This window comes from Miscanthus floridulus, chromosome 19 (assembly GCF_019320115.1).
Source record: "Miscanthus floridulus cultivar M001 chromosome 19, ASM1932011v1, whole genome shotgun sequence".
Taxonomy (NCBI): Eukaryota; Viridiplantae; Streptophyta; class Magnoliopsida; order Poales; family Poaceae; genus Miscanthus; species Miscanthus floridulus.
The window spans coordinates 24,612,542-24,628,225 of NC_089598.1; the positions used below are offsets into that span (position 1 = coordinate 24,612,542).

At 40.7% G+C, this 15,684-nt stretch overlaps 2 long non-coding RNA genes across 2 annotated transcripts; one reads left to right on the forward strand and one right to left on the reverse strand.

Moving 5' to 3' along the window:
• Window positions 1-2,584: 2,584 nt before the first annotated feature.
• Window positions 2,585-3,360, reverse strand: LOC136526738 (uncharacterized). The gene is made up of 3 exons (XR_010776569.1): window positions 3,285-3,360; window positions 2,888-3,143; window positions 2,585-2,716 (listed from the first exon to the last, which is right to left on the reverse strand). It is a non-coding gene; the product is annotated as an uncharacterized lncRNA (long non-coding RNA).
• Window positions 3,361-14,808: 11,448 nt separating this feature from the next.
• Window positions 14,809-15,684, forward strand: LOC136526747 (uncharacterized). The gene is made up of 4 exons (XR_010776571.1): window positions 14,809-14,920; window positions 15,019-15,073; window positions 15,211-15,294; window positions 15,534-15,684. It is a non-coding gene; the product is annotated as an uncharacterized lncRNA (long non-coding RNA).

Below are 15,684 nucleotides of genomic sequence, written 5' to 3' on the forward strand. Positions count from 1 at the left end.
TTTCAAAGTTTAATGAGCATTATTGTTGAATATTTTTTCAGACAAAAGACCTCCATGCTTTCATTCTTGAAGGCAGTAAGAGAAATGAGCTGGGTACTTATGACTCAGATGATGAAATGCCTAAGGGCAAGTTATGTATGAAAGAATACCATTGTTTAAGAGACTGTGTTCTCTTTAAAGAATGGCTTCAAAAGAAAAGAATTCTAGGATATTGATCCAAGAAAAGAGATAGATCAATGAGAGTCTTCATTGAGAAATGTCTTTTATGTACTCTCTATGAAGAAGAACTTATTTTTAGTTTCACTTATGAGACTTGTAAAAGTCATATACATGTTTAATTTGACTAACATTGGATTACACATGTGTGTTAAAGAATATTTGGATTTATTTCTGAATTTGATGATTGAACACGAGCCAATCCTGACAATTATGTCTGTTCAAGAGAATTATCTCGCATGGCGGGAAAAAGTTTGTGATAGTACCCGCTTGGCGGGAAAAGTTTGAGAAAATACCCGCATGGCGGGGTAAAGTTGGCATAGTACATATGTTAACCAATCCTACATGGCGGGAGAGTTTGGCATAAAACTTATCCCGCATGGCGGGAGAAGGATGTGATGACTCATGTGCTCTAAGTGTATCCCGCACATGGAGAGAAGTTTGAGGTAGCTTTTATGCTATCCTAGTATTGACCGTACACTCTAATTGTGTCATGGTCATTAAGTACTCAATGAGTTTAAGAACAAAAGAAAGTTGCATGTGGACCAAAAGATAAGAATGATATGCAAGCATGACTTGTAGAAGTATTGATAATAATAGACTATGTTGAGTTTTGAAGTGTAATGAGAAAAATGTACTCCCATACGAATTTTGTTTGCATGATGTAATCATGTGGATGAAGTAAGTAATAAAAGTTTCCTCATTCACAAGAGTTTTGAATGTTTCAAAATTGTGGTAGAAAAGTTCATACCACATTTCGAGGGGGAGAAATGTAAGATTAATTAAGAAAGACAATTAAGAAAGATACTTCCCCATACTTCAAATAATGCAATGCATACTATGCATTGAAGGTAAAAGTGATCTATAAAAGATGATTGTGATCGTTGAGGGAGTAAGACGGTCATAATAACGATACCCCTAAAGTAAAGAAATAGCTAAATTCCTGGACCTTTTTATAGTTCCGATAGGAAGATAGCATAGTCGGCTAGTATTTATACTTGACGAGTTCAGAGTTATCAAGGCGGTGCTAAACGCGCCATATGAGTTTTTAGCAGATTAAACCCAAAATAAGAAATTTAAAGATACACCATCTTTACAGAAGATGGAGTAATATGGGGGAGCATGGTATCACTACTACAGAATTTAACTGTAGGGGCGGCTCTAGAGCCTCTGTAGGGGCGGCTGCGCCAACCGCCCTTCCCAGGGTGTTCCTACAGAGGGTGCCTCTATAGGGGCGGTTTCCTGACCGTCCCTGCAGTGCCCTCTGTAGGGGGCGGCTGGTGTTTTCAGCCGCCCCTACAGTGACCTCTGTAGGGGTGGCTAGTGTTTTTAGCCGCCCCTACAGTGCCCTCTGTAGGGGTGGCTGGTAATATCAGCCGCCCCTGTAGTGGACTTCTGTAAGGGCGGTTGTATCACCAGCCGCCCCTGTTGTGTGTATTTGTAAGGGCGGTTCAATCAAGAACCGCCCCTACAGTGGATTTTCCAGCAAAAAAAATAATTCAAATTCAAATCTGACCACATATATATATAATTCAAATTCGAATCTGACCGCCACAAATATACATATATACATCCACAAACACAAGACCATTATTTAGAACATCATCACAAGTCATAATTCACAAAAGTCCATCATTACAACATAGTCCATTATGAAGTCCATCATTATAACATAGTCCATTAAGAAATCAACAAGTCCACATGCAAAACAAAGTCCACATGCAAAAAAAATGGAAGAAACTACCAACTATGGCTCTTATAAATGGTACTCTGTCAGCAACATTTAACAAAAAGAGTTGAAACAATAATAATGTCAAGAGGCAAAACTGATTTCATACTCCAGTGAATAAAATTTAACGCTGAACTCAAATAATATACATATAAGAAGAAACTGCTTGGGTGGGCTTACATCAGTGTCACCAGCAGATGCAGCAACAGAATGTGCATCCTCCATCTCATCATCTTCCTCGAGAAAGGTAGCACGCTGATTGCAGCAAATATTTCATACATGAGAACAAAACAAATTTGACCATGAAGAGTACGGAAAAATGAAGTAACATATTTGAATATTAACCTGGACTGGATCCATATCAGCTGTTTGCTTATAGAACTTCTCAAAATAGGACCCCTCAACTGCAAATATGAAAGGTACCCATGAGGCCATGAAGTCATGCTACAAGCAAGTCAAATGTAATTAAAACTAGTACATTGCGCGCGCCCTTGCGCACGTCGACTGGGTGTGAAACATACATGCTGAGGGGAAAGAAAAAATCCATGTTACAGGACATATAGCAATCAATATTAGCTTAGTGGTAGTCCAAAAAAATAGAGACATAATTTTGGATGGTGCTACAATAGAATCTGGTGAGGTGATCTACCACCTGTGTTTTCATGAATCACAATGAAAACTACCAATTACTAAAACAAACTATAAAGGAGGTAAGGGCTCAACTAATTCTTTTTTTGACAGTATCCATGATCAACCAATAAGTTTCTCCTCCTGCAATATGCACACAAAAAATTGCTGAGGGGAAAGAAAAATTCCATGTTACAGGGCATAGCTGAACACTTCAAAGTCACAGTAATAAATCACAGCTATCGCTTCATGGTGTCTAACCTTTATGAACAATAATCAAGTAATCCGACATGATTGCTGTAAAAATTTGCATACCTACGTGGGGGCTGGAGGGGTCAAGCTCATTTTCGCTGCAACACCAAACTTATTTTTGGCAGTCATAATAGGTCTTGAGCCTTGGAACCAGCAAATGAACTTAGCTTTCAGATAAGTGCAGTCAAGCTAATATTCGGAACACATTGAACAAAAACCAGAATATAGGTACCTGAAATGTCGAAGAAGAAAAAAGAGTGAACTAAATCTTTTTTTGGACAACATCCATGATCAACAAATAAGCTTCACCTTCTGCAAGCTACACGCAGAGAAAAGTTGTTTAGGGGAAAGAAAAATTCCATGTTATACTGAATAGCCAAAAAAAACAATGACACAAGGCAGAGCTGATTTGATTCTCAAAATCCTATGTGTACCATCATAAATAATCAAATAGCATTACCTCAAAAAGACTAATCTGAGCATCAACATCAACTGTCAGATTTTCTGCAAGCCGAAGAAGTCGTCTCCTAAATTCTAGGAGCTTACCTAAGACAATTAGACTGAATGAGGCAAACAGAGAGGTATGACATACCACTGCTATGAATAGAAGTGTCGTAAAGAAGATACGAAAGTTTACACTTTGAACAACAAAAGACAATATAAACGTCAGCGCAGTGAAAGACTGGAAACAGTATAGCTTCACAAAGTGTACCTTGATAATGACTCAACCTCTATTAACGCACAATCACTGCAAACCACAGGAACCTATATAGCAAGGACTCTCACCATGGATCTTTATTGATTCCAACATCTATTTTTCGTTGCATCTAATGTTGCCCAGCCAGATTAGGCATACAAAGAAGCACTTTTTTCCCTATAAAATACAGGCAGTAAGACGCAGGCTTAATTTGATAAGGTGATCTCTTTGCTAAAAGGCACCATAGGCAGTAAGGTAGAAGCCTACATCGCTAAGCTGATCGTTCTTTAGAAGCTATTATTAGAAAGCAAAAGACAACATGAGCCACTACATCGTTGCTGCCACTTATATACAGGCAAACGCAACAGCAACTGATATTAGCTTAGTGGTACTCCAAAATACATTGCTAAGCTGATCGCTTTTAGAAGCTATTATTAGAAAGCAAAAGATATCATGAGGCGCTACACTATTGCTGCAACCTATATACAGGCAAACCGCACAGCAACTGATATTAGCTTAGTGGTACTCCAAAAAAATATAGAGATAATTTTTTATGGTGCTATAATGGAATCTGGTGAGGTGATGTACCATTTGTCTTTTAGTAGATTACTTTGAAAAGCACCAATCAGTAAAAAAGAACTATAAAGGAGGTAAGTGCTGAAGCAATAGCTATCAGGTGTAAGCAAAATACATCATCCAATAATAACTTCTTTGCTAAGAAGGGACCCAACAGGAACTAAAGCATGTAATTGTTAATACAGGAAGTATAATCTTCAATGTAGTCCTGAGAGAAGGCAAGACCATAACCAGTTAGTTTAGCTCTGAAAGTAAGGTGCTTAGAAGACAACGTACAAATAGTGCCAACTAAAGATTCCATTGGAAAAACTGAAACTCAACATATCAATAAGCGAGGAGCTAGGTATTTCATAGTTCATACAACTGCACACCAAAGAAAGGAGATTTAGCACAATTTGTGCACACATTGAAAACAATCACGTAGATCAGGCACAGAAAACAGTTGCATTAGCTCGTGCTAAACAGAGCCAAACTCCCAGAACTTTTTTCCATGGGCCAGTTTGGAGGCATATTTGCGCAAACAAGGTATATGCTGCGAGATGTGAGCTTCATCAAGATAGAGAAAGTGAGGGCAAGAGAGAGGAGAGCTGGGAGCTTACCTCGTCGTCCACGTAGCCGCCGCTGCTGTCGTTGGCGAGCGCCTCCACGCGGAAGCAGGGCACCACCGCCAGGGGTGGGGTCGGCGCTGGGCGCTCGCGACCTCCAGCACGGACAGCTAGGGTTTCCTGTAGCAGTCGAGCACACACAGAGCAGAGGGAGGAGGCATCACCGAGGGGCAGCCACGCCTGCGGCCACCGGCTCGCCCGCTTGCGCCGCGCTGTGGCCGGGGACGGGCACCGCAGGCCCGCGCCCTGGCAGCGCCTCGCTCCGTGAGCGAGCGGTGCGGGCACGGCCGGCACGGCGCAAGGCCAGGGGAAGAGGAGGGGGATAGGAGGAGGAGGTCGGCCGCAGCCGCCGTGCCCGCCTGCGCTGTCGCCGCCCCTGTCCGCGTGGAGTTTGAGAGGGAGAGGGAGAGGGAGAGACCGACGGGTGAGGGAGAGAGGAAGGCCGTGGAGATTGAGAGGGAGAGGGAGAGACCGACGGGTGAGGGAGAGAGGAAGCTGGGAGAAGAACCTGGAACAAGAAGCGGAAGCCCAAGTATATATTTGCCAGGCCGGATTCTGATGAGAAGCCAGGGAAGCCGAGACGAAGCAGCTGAGAAGCCAGATAAAGCAGGAGAAGCTGCTTTCGACGGAATCCGCTTCATTTTTTTTGGACCGTTGATCGACAGATCGGACGGCTGCAGGAATTTCGGGCGACGTGGACGGTGGTTCTGCCGGAGGAGCCTTGTGGGCTTGTTTAGGTAAATTCAAACTACTCCATTTAAGGTGCATGTTCAATAAAAACAAATTAAAGTTCACAACATACAGAGAGAGAAAAGTGTGCATAGCTACTGGGACAAGTCACAATTCGTCAATACTTACCTTCATGAAAATATGAACTATACATCAATAATATTATGCCGAAAAAAAACTGATCAGGATATGAAAATTTTCCAATTTATGATAATAGATCATGGAAACATAAGGCGAAACAGACAAGGAGCTGAATAGAGTGTCATTGTAGTTTTCTCCATAATATGCTTATTGGCCAGTAACCATGCCCTCAGGTCTCAAGCTAAACCCACTTGATTAAGTGATTAAGTCAAACTATTTTTAGTTTGACTAGTGACAGAGACAAGAGGACACAATGAAGTTTCATAAATCCAAGCAAAGTATTTACTCTGAAGACTGATATCATAAATAGTACTAACTGTTGGTAAATAGACCTGAATGCCTATTGCCTACTAGTTACTAATTACATTCGAGCAAACTAGCTGAATTGGAGTAGGCGTGGTGGGATTGATTGTAAATTTGGCCTGTAATATTTCTAGTTTTCCATGTAATAAAATTCTGTCCAAATTCTTCATACCAACACATTCTTCATACCCACGCCGTTCGTCGGCTGATGCGCCGCGGCATCGCGCGAGAGAGAGGGAGAGAGGGGAAGGGGAAAGCAGATACAGAGGAGGGGGCCAGCATGCCACCACGTTGGGAGAGAGGGAGAGGGAGAGATGGGGAGAGGAAGGGACGAAGGGGGTGGAGGCGTAGGTTCAACTCATCAAGATCTACAACTTTTATTTTGGTCATCTTATCATTTGACAAAATTTGAACCTTTCAAATTTGAAATTTTAAAAAATGACAAGTTCGAACGAAAATTTGAGACCCAAAATGATTTCAACATAAAAAGTGATGAATACCAAAGTTGTTCAAATCATTAATATCTACAACTTTTATTTTAGTCATCTTGTCATTTGACAAAATTTGAACCTTTCAAATTTGAAATTTTGAAAAACGACAAGTTCGAACCAAAATTTGAGACCCAAATTGATTTCAACATAAAAAGTGATGAATACCAAAGTTGTTCAACTCATGAATATCTATAACTTTTATTTTGGTCATTTCTTCATTTGACAAATTCTTAGCACACATTGTTCACTAATCTTACACATGTCTCATATAGTTTATAAAACCTTATGAGAGATGTGTCACATTTGTGAATAATGTCATTATCACTTTGTCATATAAAGAAATGACCAATACAAAAGTTGTAGATCTTGATGAGTTATTCAACTTTGGTATTTATCACTTTTTTAGCTGAAATCATTTGGGGTACCAAAATCTTGTCTGAAGTTGTATTTTTTTGAAATTCAAAATTTAAATTGTTCAAACTTTTCATATGTATATATTGACAAAACCAACAAAATAAATTGATAGAGAATGATTTTAGAAAATTTTAGGAAAAAATCATCAGATTTGGAGTTAGTATGAGGAAGAAAAACTAGTTACAAAGTTGACCTACAGATTAAAAAGAGAAATCACACTGTTCACTATGATCATGTAAGGATCATATAGAACAGTGTGCTTTCTCTTTTTAATCTGTGGATAAACTTTATAACTAGTTGTTCTTCCTTATACTAACTCCAAATTTGATGGTTTTTTTTCCTAAAAATTTCTAAAATCATGCTTCAGCATTTAAGTTTGATCAAACTTGGATGTGACAATGTTTTACACATTTTAAAATTTGAAATTTGAAATTTAATAAGTTCAAACCAAATTTTAAAACCCTAAATGATTTCAGATGTAAAAGTGATGAATACAAAAGTTGTTCAACTTATCAAGATCTACCACTTTTATTTTGGTCATCTTATCATTTGACTAAATTTGAACCTTTCAAATTTTGAAATTTTAAAAAATGACAAGTTCGAACCAAAATTTGAGACCCAAAATGATTTCAACATAAAAAGTGATGAATATGTAAAAGTGATGGATACAAAAGTTGTTCAACTCATCGAGATCTACAACTTTTATTTTGGTCATCTTGTCATTTGACAAAATTTGAACCTTTCAAATTTGAAATTTTAAAAAATGACAAGTTCGAACCAAAATTTGAGACCCAAAATGATTTCAACATAAAAAGTGATGAATACCAAAGTTGTTCAAATCATTAATATCTACAACTTTTATTTTAGTCATCTTGTCATTTGACAAAATTTGAACCTTTCAAATTTGAAATTTTGAAAAATGACAAGGTCGAACCAAAATTTGAGACCCAAATTGATTTCAACATAAAAAGTGATGAATACCAAAGTTGTTAAACTCATTAATATCTACAACTTTTATTTTAGTCATCTTATCATTTGATAAAATTTAAACCTTTAAAATTTGAAATTTTGAAAAATGACAAGTTCGAACCAAAATTTGAGACCCAAATTGATTTCAACATAAAAAGTGATGAATACCAAAGTTGTTCAACTCATGAATATCTGAAACTTTTATTTTGGTTATTTCTTTATTTGACAAATTCTTAGCACACGTTGTTCACTAATCTTACACATGTCTTATATAGTTTATAAAACATTATGAGAGATGTGTCACATTTGTGAACAATGTCATTACCACTTTGTCATATGAAAAATGACCAATACAAAAGTTGTAGATCTTGATGAGTTATTTAACTTTGGTATTTATCACTTTTTCAGCTGAAATCATTTGGGGTACCAAAATCTTGTTTGAAGTTGCATTTTTTTAATTTCAAAATTTAAATTGCTCAAACTTTTCATATGTATATATTGACAAAACCAACAAAATAAATTGATAGAGAATGATTTTAGAAAATTTTAGGAAAAAAATCATTAGATTTGGAGTTAGTATGAGAAAAAAAAACTAGTTACAAAGTTGACTCACAGATTAAAAAGAGAAATCACACTGTTCACTATGATCATGTAAGGATCATCTAGAACAGTGTGATTTCTCTTTTTAATCTGTGGGTAAACTTTGTAACTAGTTGTTCTCCCTCATACTAACTCCAAACGTGATGGTTTTTTTTCCTAAAAATTTCTAAAATCATGCTTCAGCATTTAAGTTTGATCAAACTTGGATGTGACAATGTTTTACATATTTTAAAATTTGAAATTTGAAATTTGACAAGTTCAAACCAAAATTTAAACCCTAAATGATTTCAGATATAAAAGTGATGAATACAAAAGTTGTTCAACTCATCAAGATCTACAACTTTTATTTTGGTCATCTTATCATTTGACTAAATTTGAACCTTTCAAATTTTGAAATTTGAAAAAAGACAAATGGGCACTGCAGGGGCGGCTGGTGATTGAGCCGCCCCTACAGATCAACCCCAACTGTAGGGGCGGCTCAAGTTACCAGCCACTCCTACAGTGCCATATGTAGGGGCGGCTAGGCTACTGGGACCCGAGGACGCCCACTGTAGGGGCGCCCCCAACCCCAGCCGCCCCTACAGTAAAAATGCCCCCGTTCCTACAGTAAGAATCTAGCGTAGTGTATGTAGATACCTAAGGCTTGAATAGAAGTGGGATTACATATCCACTACAGTGTTTTAGAGCAACAAATTGCTTTATACATGCTGATGTTGTATGACATATACAACACTAGATGTTAGCTCTTAAAAAAGATGAATAAGTAAACAAGGATCTTGTGATACAGGAGGCTATAGAACAATTGCCTTTTGGCAATAAAGAGTAACAATATCCCCATATGAAAGAAGTGCCACGAGGCCCTAGAAGGTCTCAAAGAATAAGAAAATCAGATATTTCTGGTGACTAAGAAGTAAAAGTTAAGAAAGAAATTCAAATAGAGAGTGATTCCACCTCATTTGAAGAAGCCATGAGTGGCGTTCACTCGTTTAAATGGCAGGAAGCAAAGGAAGATGAAATGAAATCGATAAATACCAACAATGTTTGGGACTTAGAAGAAAATCCTAATGGAGCCAAAACAGTAGGCTATAATGGGTCTACAAGACAAAGGTGACTCCAAAGGGAATATAGAAAGATATCCAAAGGGAATATGGAAAGCTATAAAGTGCCACTTGTGGTGAAATGATTTACATAAAGAGAAGGAATAGATTATAATGAGCATGCAAGGATTCTTTTAGAATCATAATGGTATTAGTGGCACATTACGATTTACAGTTACATCAGAAGGATGTAAAGACACATTCCTCAACGAGGATTTGTATGGAAAAGTTTACATGGCATAACTCAAAAGGTTTTGTCGTGGAAGAAAAAGAACGTAAAGGGATGTTGCCTAAAGAAATCCATTTATGGATTAAAGCAAGCTTCAAGACAGTGGTTCTTGAAGTTTGACAGTACAATAAGAAAGTTTGGGTTTTAAAGAGAATGTAGAGGACAATTGTATTTATGCAAAGTTTAAACATGGGAAATTTATTTTCCTAATCCTGTATGTGGGTAGCACCTTACTCGCTAGTAGTGGTGTTAATCTACTATTGGAGAAGAAGCAGTTCTTGTCCTCAAGTTTCAATGAGAATGGTCTTGGTAAAGCATCATTCGTTCCAGGAATAGGAACTTACCGAGATAAAAGGAAATGGGGTATTAGAACTATCTCAAGTGTATACTTAGAGAAGATTCTAAAGAAATAAAGTATATATGTGAATAAACCTGCGCCTGTTCCTATAGTCAAGGGTAATAGTTTTCGGAACTTTCAGTGTTCCAAGAATAAATGTGAGATCGATCAAATGGACGTCCTATATGCTTCAGCTGTTGGAAGCTTACTGAATGCTTATAAGCAAGAACTTACCCTTACACAGTTTATGTATCCGGGATATTTTTGGCAGAAGTCCAGTCCAGATATAGATCACTGGAATGGAGTTGAGAATGTTTTGCAATTGTGCAAAGATTTATAGACCTCATGGTGAGTAAGAAAGAATAAGTACTCTCAAATAGTTGTGGATACAAATGTTAAATTTTGGCGAGATGTTTAGTGAAACCCACATAGTAGCTAACACTCGCAGTTGGAGTTTTATTGTGGAAAAGCTCCAAAGAAACAATTGTGGTGTCATCAAAGATGCATACCCATGTTATAGCTTGTTATGAGGCTTAAGGACAGGCGAAGTAGTTAAAAGAACTTACACCCGGAATTGATAATGGTATACAACAGCAATAACCATTTAAGTAGTTCGCTCCTATAACAACGGGTCAAGTGTGCTGCCAAACACATTGACGTTAGAGTTGTACGTTGTGAAGGAGAAAGTCCGGAATCATACTAAAAGTATTGAACATATAAGTAACAAGCAAGTGCTTGCGGATCCGCATACAAAAGGCTTACCACCCAGTGTGTTTGGAGAACACACAGTCGACATGGGTTTATGGTATAGCCTATGATTTTCGGACAACAAATGGCCCAAAGTTAAAGAATCTGTTTCAGAACAGAGATTTGTATTGTAGCTGTTAAGTCTATCGACGATTGACCGTGACGATGAAGCATGTTCTATGCACTAATCTATGATGGAACAAATAAAAGTGAAAGGGATTAAAGTCAAAGTTCAAAGTTAAAGTATGAGTTGAGATCAGGGGGAGAATGTTAGAATTGATCTTATCCGTCTTGACCCAACGGTCGAAACGGACCCCTTGACCGCGTCCTGATCGGGGACGTCCAACCATCTAGTGGCTAGTGGGCCCCTGTCGCACAGTGCCTATAAAGAGGAGGTGGGGCAAATGGCTCTAGGTACGAGGTTCACCGCCGCCACAGCCCCACGGTCCTAACCCTAATCCGATCCAGAGGGTGGCACTGCCAGCGGCGGGAAGCGCCGCTGCCTTTACCACCACCGCCGGTCTCCACCGCTACTTCATCGCCTGTCGCTGCCCTAGCGCAGATCATCACCGGCGAACTAGCCGAAGACAGGGAGCTCCTCCAACCCCTCCGGCGGTCAGATGTTCCTACATTTCCCTTTCTCTCTCTCTGTCTCCTACTCCCTCTGAATCTCTAAGTCACTAATTATCCCAAATAGAAAAGAACTCACCCACTGGATCCACTACTAGATGATCCAAACAAGCTAACAGTTAGTAGAGGGATCAACGCAATGCAAAGCTGCTTTTTTTATTGTGTATATATACGCGCTCTATGTCATTTTCCATTGACTGAATGATGGGAATGCCCCTACCAAAGTCGCAGTAGGTTTCATCATTTAGGGGTTGTTTGAATTTTAGGCGTGACATCGTTGTCTCTTCTGGTCCTCGTCATTGTGAGAAATAAAAAAGAGGCTGGAAAACAGCATCCGCGTTTCTTCAAAAATACCCCCATGAATTTTTTTTTTCCCCAGAGATAGCGACGAAAACTTTTTACCACTGATTTTTTTCCCCCGAGAACAGCAGCTTTCATCATTTGATGGTCGTTAGGATCTTACTCTTACGCACTCGTTCATGTGAGACAAAAAGAGGAAGCTTCCCTTTTCCTCAGCACTCAGCATCTGCCCAAATCTGCCGTAGTCGAAAAGGGTATAAGCGATGCAGAACGAAGTGCTAGCTAAAGATAGGGACGAGATTTTCTGGTGTCACCAATTTCTTACTATCAAAGCAGGGAGGTTCGGCCGTCGCTCAGCGTGTCCACGTCGCCCATATTACTTCAGCCGTTCGATTCGCCGATCAACGCTCGGTATTGACTCCGCCGTTTGCTTCCTTCAGCAAAGTTTTCGTCCCCCTCTCTCTCTCTCTCCTGGATGCTCCCTCACCTCGCTCCCGACTCGCGACGCCACTGAGGCGACGGCGCGGGGATAGCAACCGAAGAGACGCCCGCCTCCGCCGCTCGCGCTCCCGTCCCCGTCCCCGTCCCCGCCCCCGCCCGCGCTTCCCCTTCCCCTTCCTCTCCCTCTCTACCTCTTTCTCAGCGTGGTGGCGCACCGGCCAGGCCCGGCCGCAGCCACCTCCACGCTCTGCGCGCGGCCTGGGCGGCGGTGCCGCCCGTGTGCGTGCAGCCGCAACGACGAGCCGCGGCGGTGGCTGCCTCGTGGCACGGCGCGAAGCGGGAGATCCCCGCCGCTGGCCGCGGCGCGCGTCTGCACCCGGCACGGCCATGTCCTGGCGGTCCTCGCGCCGTCTCCTCGTCGGTTTGGTACCCCTCTCGCTTTTTACCTCTTCCTGCCGGATCTCCCTCTCCAGCGCTCGCGGAGGCTCCCTCCATTTCACTGTGGACGCCGACCTGTATGCACATGAACTGCGTACCTATGCTACAGGAAACCCTAGCTGCCATGTCGTCGCGTTCGCCTACTGCGCCGCTGCTGCACACAGTGGCCACCAGCGCGATGCCGACCGCTGCGCGTCGGCTCTTTGGCCTTCGTCTCGGCTGCCTCCGTTGGTTCGTTGCGCTCTCCTTTGTTGCGGTTGCATCTTCTTGGATCTTGGTTCTTGGCAATTCCTATGGTGTTTATATCAGTTCTATTAAACTTGCCTCCATACTTTGCAGCAATGGTGCGTTAAAATTGGCATCATGGTGCCTCCTATGCTCCTTAAGTGAAGGTACAACACTGCCACCGCTCACTTTTCGTCTCTTTTTTCCTCATAATCGCAGTATACCTATTTGCAAATACAAAAATATCAACATTAGCTGTACTAACATGAGCTAAGTCTGGTGGAAGTGCCAACTAAGTAGGCATGGCTCTGCTTTTGTCGTTTGACAGAATAAACATATATTGAATTTTAGATCGCATCCTTAGGAATCACGGAAGACGCTTACTTTTCGATGACATGAGTGATCCTATTTCTAACCGATGGCATGTTTGCCTCCATGTGTGCCATTTGTTCTTGGTTGTATATGCAACCCAACTTGGGCTTCAGTTCATGCTTTGCTATTCCAGAAATTTTTTGACAATTCAAGACTTGACGTCGATACTACTGTCTTCATCTTAAGCTATGTAGACATGGCTTTGCTGTTTCTTTGCATAAACCTAGGTATTGATTTACCCTCCTCGCATTTGAGACATGAGCCCATCATGCATGTAACTGTTCATTTCATAAACATATTGATTTCTTTTGCAAATGGTTCTTTTATCCACCAAGCTTCTATTTCTGTGCCTGCGTTGTATGTCACTGTAGGCCCTTCAACTTTCTTCATTGTGATATATATACCGTTCGTGGTGCCCTGAAATAACCATAAGAAACTGTGGAACAGAAGTTGATTATTACATAAAGGTTGAAAAAGACATCAATTTCCATGTTCCCAGTTCTGTCATCGCTGGCCATTATCGTGTATCACAATATTTGCTTTCAGTTGTGTTCCTTATCGCCATCCAGGCACATTATTTGCACACATGGATGGGTGTATGTGTTAAAATTATAAAAAATAGCAAAGATTTTTCCGATTAGAGCCTTGATGAGATCAAGCTTCTGAAGTATGCTAACAACCATGATCATGCTGACAGGTACCACCTTTTGTGTCCGTATGATTACTTCTACTATTGGGTCAAATTGAGCATTTACTCTTGATAGATCCCTTTTGAGTGCTATTTAATTTTGAACAGGTGTTGAATTTATCTACAGCTCCACTGCTTGCTCTGCACTGTTCTGGTTCTCCATCTACCATTAGCCACCTCTGGTCATTGTCGCTCTGGCATTGGCTTCGAGCACAACGGCCCCAGCTGCAGCGCCCAGACGTCCATCGTCTCAGCTATCCCTATCCTCGCTTTTTCCCCCTTTTTGTCTCTGGTGCGTGCTCTCCTTGCAAGTGCCGAGCCCAGGCGCGTGTGTGGATCTGGCTCGCCGGCCTTAATCGCTGGAGTAGCCCCACACCGGCGCGTCTGGCCCCTTGTGCATGGCGGAGATGCACTCTCTCCCTTCTCCCCCTCCTCTTCCCTCAGCTCCCTCTCCTCACTCTATGTATATCTTCCTTCTGATATCATGATGCTATATTGGCCTGATTGTTTGTAGTTAGCTCATCAAGAATGGTCATTTTTTTTCATGAGCTTCATGTATACCTCCTCTCTTATAGTGACCGAGCTTTTTAACGTTTGCTGTATTTTGTTGCTGCAGGGAGCTTTGGACGGTGGACTGAATATTCCTCATAGTGAGAAGCGATTTGCTGCTTTCAAGAAGGATGACAAGCAGCTGGATGCTGATATCCACCGCAAGTACATCTATGGTGCCCATGTTACTGACTACATGAAGGTGAGTTGTGCTTGCTGCTTATCACACCACATTTCCTTTTCCTTTGTTCCCTTGTAACTTTATTTCAGAAATTGTTGACCGTCCTACATCACGAAATTAGTACACTAGAGGCTTACTAATTTCTTCTGCTCTTTATTATGTCCCACAAACTTACTGAAGAGGAGCAAGAGAGGTGCCAGCCTTAGTTCAGTGAGTTCATTCAGAAGGGAATTGAGGCTGACGACATGGAAGCTCTGTACAAGAAGGTCCATGCTGCGATTGGTGCTGCTCCTTCCATGGTCAGGTCAACCAAGCAGCCACCAAAGGAGCACAACAGGTATAGTAGCTACCCTCCTTATTTTTTATATCTATACACTATATATGGTCATCATAATTGTATCGTTTGCTCTGCCCTTACCTTCTGTGTGTTTTCAGGTACAACCCCAAGAACCTGACATATGAGCAGTGGAAGGCCAGCCTCGTGATGCAGGTGTATACTATGAGGGTTTTATATTCCAATTAGCTAATTCATACAAGACAGATCTTACAAGTTTGAGAGTTTTATATTCCAATTAGCTAATCTAAGCTTGGTTTCACAAATCTCGAAATTGATCTTCATTGGTGCAGGTGTATACTATGAGGGCCCGAAAAATGTGACTAAAATCCCTAAATTTGTTTCATATGCCAGGGTGAGTCATTCTGACTTCCATGGTAAGCTTATTTAGTTTTCCATTTCATTTTACATGTTTTATTTTTTATGTCGTTAGGTCTGTATTTTCCATTCGATACTTAGCTTATTGGTTATGGCTGTGCTTTTTATTTTATAATGATGGATGTGTTACTTAGGTGGAATGTCTCTAATTGGATCAAAGAAATCTTGTGCTGTGTGTATACATTGGCTGGGTGACTGGACTACTGGAATAAACTGATCGTTTTCTTTGCTTCCCCAGGTGTTCATATTGAAGAGTCTTCCACTGCAATTTTTAGCAACAGGTTTGCCATTTAAAAAAAAACTCCAAATGAATTCTTTGATTGGGTGCAAGTAAGCCTCTATGGATCACTTTCAACTTTAAAAAGAACATGAAAAGAAGAGGTCTAGTA